The sequence below is a fragment of the Humulus lupulus genome, chromosome X (genome assembly GCF_963169125.1).
Source record: "Humulus lupulus chromosome X, drHumLupu1.1, whole genome shotgun sequence".
NCBI classification, from domain to species: domain Eukaryota; kingdom Viridiplantae; phylum Streptophyta; class Magnoliopsida; order Rosales; family Cannabaceae; genus Humulus; species Humulus lupulus.
In genome coordinates, this window is record NC_084802.1 from 150,982,774 (window position 1) to 150,990,166 (window position 7,393).

A 7,393-nucleotide genomic window follows, 5' to 3' on the forward strand; every position below is an offset into this window, starting at 1 on the left:
CAAGAAGTTGCATATACAGGCTACAGGTGGTAGTTGTGTTGGAGGAGTGCTGGTCGGCTCCCGTATATGACAGGGGTCTGCAAAAGTAATCCTCCCTTGGTACTGTGTCATACCTCCACTACTTGTCGGGTACGAACTTCATACGCGTGCTTGGGGATTCCTTACTATGTACCACTACTTGTATGGATGGACATTGTGTCCGTACTCTAACTCATCTTGGTTAGTAAGTTTATTCCGTACCACTTCTGACTTCACACTAAATCATTGTGAGGTCCTTGACTCTGCTTCTCCTGAGTCCCATAGGGAAAGATGTGCCCAGTTGGTGGCACTTATCTCAGGGAGGGGGATAAGGCCTCTTCAACGAGGCATGTTGCGCATGTGATGAGACATGATGCCCATGGGTGAGATGAGGGTATCACTTCGCGAGACCATTGCCCCGCGGCCTCAATCCGCGAGACGCTCCTAGAGCAAGACACCCTTCCAGGTGCGAGGTGCCTTCCTGGTGCAAGGTAGTCTCCATAAGCGAGGCCCTCCTAACGCGAAGCCCTCCTGGTGCGACACACCCTTCCAGGCACGTAACGTCCTGAATTGGATATTAAGGATGAGTGCCTTGACTGTAACGACCCAAATTCACTAATAAGGCTTAAGGGCCTTGATTAGTGTGCCTGGAGGGCATATTGGGATTTATGTGTGACTTTATTCAGTAAAATGCATGGTTATGATTTAAATCATGTTATTTGACTATTTGACTATTTGAGATGCATGACTATGTGTATTAGTATGGATGTAGGCCCTGATTGTGTTAGAAGGGCATAATTGTAATTTTGGCCATTTTGGGCATAACTGTATTGATATGTGATGATTTTCGAGACCACATTGTTATGTGGATGTACCGGTGATTTGTGACTCGAGACGATCCTAGAGAGCAGACTAGCGGTAAAGTCAAGGCGGGGATTTATACCCGGCTCGGGGCGAGCCTGGGGGTATAAATAGGAATTTTAGAGAATATATTGACATTAATTTTGATGATGAGGAATACATATTTGGTGATTTATCAGGTATTGGAAAGCAACAAGAAAATATTAGAGACACTTGAGGAATTAGCGGGGTTTGGGTAAATTGACTAAAATGGCCCTACATGGACAAAAGGGTTTAGAATTAATAGGGAGGGCATTTTGGTCAATTGGCTTCTTAGAGATAAGTTTATTGAGGCTTTATATACTTAGTGGGATTGATAGAGAGAGTTAGATGGCTGTGGAAAAGAAAAAGAAAAAGAGAGAAAACAGAGGTGTTTTTCCAAAAGGGGCGGTTTGTGGATTCTAGCACCATTTCTCTTCAAATTTCTTGGAGCAAAGCTCAGTGGAGAGCTAGGATAGGTTGAGCATCAAGGATCCTAAGTTAGACTTGAAGATTTGGCAAGGGATTAGCAAGAACACATCAACTTTTGAGGTAAGTTTTTAGAGTTTTTAGTTTTGGGTTTGGCTGGTTTAAGCTGTGTAATTAAGCTGAATGATGGGAACTTTAGGGGAATTTCTGGGCAAGCTTTGAGGAAGAGCAAGCTAAGGAGGTCTAGGAATTGAATCAAGGTCGAAATTGCATCAACGGTATGAATTCTAAGCCTTTAACTTTGATGTTTGACTGAATTACTGGGTTTAGGGTTAATCAAGGTGAATTTTGAGATTTGGGATGAATGTGCTTGGGTTTTGAGGATTTGGGATGCTTGGGATGAGTGGAGAGTGTTTATAAGCTTGATTTTGAGTTTGGTAAAGATTTGGGGAAGTTTCGGTTGAGATTGGCTCAAAGAAATCGCAGAAAAAGAATTTGGGAGTTGCCTGCCTGCAACTAGCGCTACATCGCTAGTCTTTGGGCGCTGTAGCGCTAGGCCCTGTTTCTGGGGTGGTTCGGTTCTGCTTGTAGCGCTATAGCACCCTCTTTTGAGCGCTGTAGCGCTACCCTGTTCCCAAAAAGAGGTTTTTGGGTTATTTTTAAGGGATTTAGACCTAGGGTTCGGGGTTCGATTCCACCATCTTGTTTTGTGGATCTAGGACTTCCTGGGGGGCTCGGGATTGGTCTCGAGGCTAGGTTTTCAGACTTGAGGTTGGGTGATGACTTTGACCTATGGCTGTGTTTAGGTGTGCGCTATGGCTCGAGTGGGATAGTGCTCAAGGAGTCAAGTGTTGAAAGCTATCAAATTGACAGGTAAGAAAACTATAGCACCCATAGGACAGGGCATGGGCCCATAGTGTGATTGCAGGGCACGACCCTATATTTCATTACATGTTAGGGTGTAGACTTAATTGAATTGATATCAGGGCACGACCCTATATTGAATTACATGTTAGGGTGCAGACTTAATTGAATTGATATATGTTTGAATGTTATTTGAGTTATGCTATTTCTGATTATAGTAAGAATGAATGGCAAAGGAGCCGGGAACGACAACGGAGCCGGGAACGGCAAAAGAGTCGAAACGGCAAGGAGCCGAGAACGGCGAAAAGCCGAGAACGGCAGCGGGGCCGGAAGTAACATTTAGCATGTGAAGTGCTTGTAGACAGGGTGGGACCCTAATGGATACAGGGGATATCCTTACGGTGAGGACCGAGACCCCAGGCTTTGGTAATGCCTCTGGGACGGCATGGCCGTGGTTGTTTAGTCTGATGGAATACTTGTTTATCTGTGGATTATCTGATATGTTAACTATATAAATCGCATATGTTATGTACTGTATGAGTTTTCTTGCTGGGCTTCGGCTCACGGGTGCTCTGTGTTGCAAGTAAGGGCAAAGATTGAGTCAACCAGCCATGAGTACGGAGAGCGTGAAGCGACGCGTACATGTTTGGCCTACCCGACTGCTTTGGTTGGGGGTTTATTCGAGAAATGGCTGTAATAATCTGTGATTTTAATAACTAATCAACTGTAAACTTATTTTAAGTTGTAAATAGTTTTCAAACCTTATTTTGGGATCCCAAATGTTAAATACTAGAAGTTTTCAATAAAACAACGCATTTTTTTAAAGATTACAGCCTTAATTTTTGCTTAGTCACACTTTTGTTTTAAAAACCTCGGTTAGCGAGTTCATTGCACATTTTTCGTTTTAAAACTCACTTAGTAACGACTCTAAGGAAGTAAGGCGTTACATTGACTATAGTGCCTGAAGGGCCTAATTGAGATTATTGAGTGAGTAATGGGTTTTATGCATGATGAGGTGTTATAAATGATTTATGTGGTCATTTGAATTAGATATGCATGTTTATGTGTATTGAATGTGCATGTGGACCCACTTCTGTGAATAGGGGCATGTTGGTAATTTTGGCACGCTGAGGGCATAAATGTAAATATGCATGTTTTTTGAGTGAAACCCCAGTGTTATGGGGAAATATTTGAGATGTGTAGTCTGAGACGATCCTAGGGAGCATATTTTCGAAATAGTCACAACAGGGTCAAATGCCCGGCTCGGGATGAGCCTAGTGGTATTTTGAGAACTTGGCATGTGCATGGGCTTTAGCCGGTAATGGGTAATTACCTAGTAATTATTTGGGTATGCAGAGATTAAATGGGAATTTATAGGAATAATCGACGAATTAGCAGGAGGGGGCAAATGACGGGATTGCCCCTGGTGGTATTGAAGGACTAGAGATAGACATAGGGGCATTTTGGGTATTTTATAGTTAGGGATAGACTATACCCTAGAACTGACCAAAAAACAGGGGAAAGACACCACAACCTCTCAGCTCCCTCTCTCCCTCGCGGTTCTCTCTCTCTCAATGGGCTAAGGAAGTTGTGTTGCTGAAATTCAAGAGAGAAGGCTTGGAATTCAAAGGGGGATTGAAGCTAGAGATAGTTGTGGTTTAGCTTAGGGCTGGGTCATTAGTTGAGGTCTTACCGCTCATGCTCGCGATTGGGAGTCATTCTCGGGATCGCTATGGGTTGTCAGCTCGAGACACCAGGTAAGAGAACTATTTGTACCTATAGAGCTATGTGACGTATAGTGTTGTATGTATTGTTTATGTTTGTTATGTCATAAATGTGATTATGATCGATTGGCCAGAGCCGAGATTGGCAAAAGCCAAAAGCGACAAGAGTTGGGATCGGCAAGAGCCGGAAGTGGCTAGAGCCAAAAGCGGCAAGAGCTGGGAGCGGAAAGGGGTCGAGATCAGTGTAAGCATGTTGAATGCAGGCTGCCAGGGCGAGACCCTCAAGGGTGTTGTACACACCCGTTCGGTTATGACCATGAAATTGGTGCCTGATAGCACACCCCGATCAGTGAAGGCCGCTGATGAGTTATTAGGCTATTGTGTTATTAGACTGCTGTGTTATTATACTGCTAAGTTATTGTACTGTTGTGTTATTGTATTGATCTATTATTAGGTTGTTATGCCATTATGTTATTGTGTTGTTCTACTACTGTATTGTTGTGCATTTCAATAGGAACTGGTAGCTCTCTGTTGTTCTTATTATGTCTTCCTAAGGTGTATTGTTATTGTATGCTGTGCTTAAAGTTCTCTTGCTGGGCCTCGCCTCACGGGTACTCTGTGGTGCAGGTAAGAGCAAGGAAAATTGGTCGAACAACCATGAGTTGGAAGGCATGGAGTGGTGTGTACATGTTTGGCCTACCTGGCCGCCATGGCTGGGGTTGTTTAAAGGAACACGTGGTAAATGTTCGCTTTTGTCGCTTAAGTTGACTATACCATATCTTTGGGTTGTAAATGTATTTTAAAACTGTATTTTGGGATCCCAATGTAAAAAATTTATAAATTTTAATGAATGACCAGCTCTTTTACTTAATATTCGTTAAACGAGTTTTTAATTCAATTTAATCAAGCTTTTTAATCTAAATCCTCGATTAGCGAGCTATGGCACATTTATAAATCACATGGTAACAACTCGAAGGAAGTAATGCGTTACGAGCGTGCCATGGTTTATTGTTCCTGGAGATTGACCGAACATGTACACTCGCTACCAGAGACAAGCTTGACTCAGGGTTGGTTGGTAGTAGATTCAATTTTTGCTTAACTAAATTTGAGTTTCCTTGTCTGCTAGAATAGGGAGCATGATAGATATGTTTGTGTTTTTGTGGGATTGAGGTTTGATGAGTGTTGCATGAGCATTTTAGATTTGTGTCTTGATATGTGTATTATATTGCTACTGTGTTGTTTAGCCTTGCTTTGGTTTAGTGCTAGATTAAAGTATCAGGACTGGTAGGGCGGGTTTTCAACTGCAGATAGATTTGGAAGTGTTGTATCCAAGGAAGTCAATTTGATCAGGCAGTGTGAATGATGGCAGCTGAGACCAGAATCATATGTCGGTCCTGAGATTGGCGACAAGTGTTTTCTAGCAAGCAAGCGAGATTGTAAAGGCAAGAAGAAGAGGTTAGGTGACTGAGACAGTGGGTTCTGTCAGGGAACGCTGCCTTGTGAGAGGTGGCAACAATGGCACCAGTTATGACTTAACCTGAGGGTGGAAACAAGCGAGAATTATTATATGAAAGATTCCAAAAGTTTAATCCTCCAGATTTTAAGGGAGGTCTGGACCCGTATAGAATAGAATAGTGGATGGGCATGGTTAGCTCCGTCCTCGGCAATATGGGAGTGAAATGCAATGATAGAGTGGCCTGTGCCGCGTACGTGTTGCAGGAGGATGCCCAAACATCGTGGGGAGATGTATCCCAGACCAGGAATGTTGTCATGATAGGTTGGAAGGAACCTCAGACAATAGTTCAACGTGTGGCCTTACTGTGACACAGTTTGAATTGCGAAGGCCGATGAGTTTCTGAATTCGATTCAGGATAGTAAGATAGTGATCGAATTTGACATTGAGCCTTGAAGATCGACTGAATTGTGTTTGATTTGGTACCAACAGATGTGTCCCAGAAGAAGCAATCCACTCGAGGGTTGAACCCTGGGATGGGTTAGAGTGTTAGGATCGCTCTAGTGTAGGAGATTGTTACCTACGCTTGGGCAATAGGGAGAGCCCTTGTAATAGAGGATGCAGGGGACGAGATAAGGAGTAAGAGTGTCATTGGGCGGAAAGCTCAGGAAATGATATCCCCATTTGCGGGAACGGGTAAGGGCAGAGGCCTAGTAACTAAGAAAGAAAGACCCTAATGGTTTTATTACTCCTGGTCCTGACAAGAAGGTTCTTGGTGTTCACGGTGGACGCGGGGACAGCGATGAGGTCTGGAGGGGTTACTTAGTATGTGCTAATGAAACGAAACCACTATTTTTTCTCCATCAAACAAATAAAAAAATGTGGAGTTTACGCGTAGGAGACATCATGTGGATGAATGCCGAGTAAGGGCATGTTATTGATGAGGAACTGTAGGGCACATCAAGGGGAATTGCCCGAATATAAAGACGGAAGAACAAAAGAATATAGATAACCCTACCTCAACTCGAGTGACCGTCTTGATATGGTTATAGCCCAAGGCTAGCCCTTGGATGCAATTGGTTGGCTTTTTAGTTCTTGTTCCTGTTTACAAATTGAACTGATTGAGTTGGTGCTACACCCCTGTTGGGGGAGACACCGACGTGTGGCACATGTTATATGGTTATCATGCCATGGGGCTTAAGCTTTTAGCATCTTCCTGGGAAAAAATTGGTAGTAATTGATTGAGCTGGTTCTATGAGGTATACGAGGTGATCCTGAGTGTGGATTTACATGTCAATTAAGGGATGACCATGGACTGTAAGGTATGATGGTGACTTCAGAGGTCAAACGGAAAGGACTTGGTTGTAGTTACGGTGTGCCTAGCTATGAGGGAGATACCTTTAGGGTTATTTCAGTGAGACTAGATAAATACTGGATCGACCGGTAAGGGTTCAGATGAGCTCACGAGAATTCTTTGAGATAATTGTCACATCTAGGGAATTGAGCATGCTACGGGATTAAGGCAGAGATAGAATGTAAGTACCCAAAATTATTAATAAGGCCTAAGGGCCTTGATTAGTGTGCCGGGAGGGCATAATTGGAAGTTATGTGAATTAATTGTGTGATATGCATGATTATGTGAAATGCATGTTTATGAGTATTGGATAAGCATGCGAGCCCTATTTGGTTGTAAGGGCATAATTGTAATTTTGGCCCGTAAGGACATAAATGTTATTTTGCGATAAACTGTTAAGACCACATTATTATGTGGATATATGTGTGTGTAGCTTTCGGCACGAGGCGATCCTAGGGAGTAAGTAGCGGGAAAGTCACAACGGGACCTGGTACTTGACTTGGGGCAAGTCAAGGGGTATTTCGAGTATTAGATGATTATTTGGATTATCGGGTTATGGAAATCAATAATTGGAGATATATTTGAGGTTAGGAAGCCTTGGCGGGAATATTGGGGAAATTTACCATGTTTCCCTCAGGGACGTTTCCGGTACACCGAGCCTCGGGATTGACT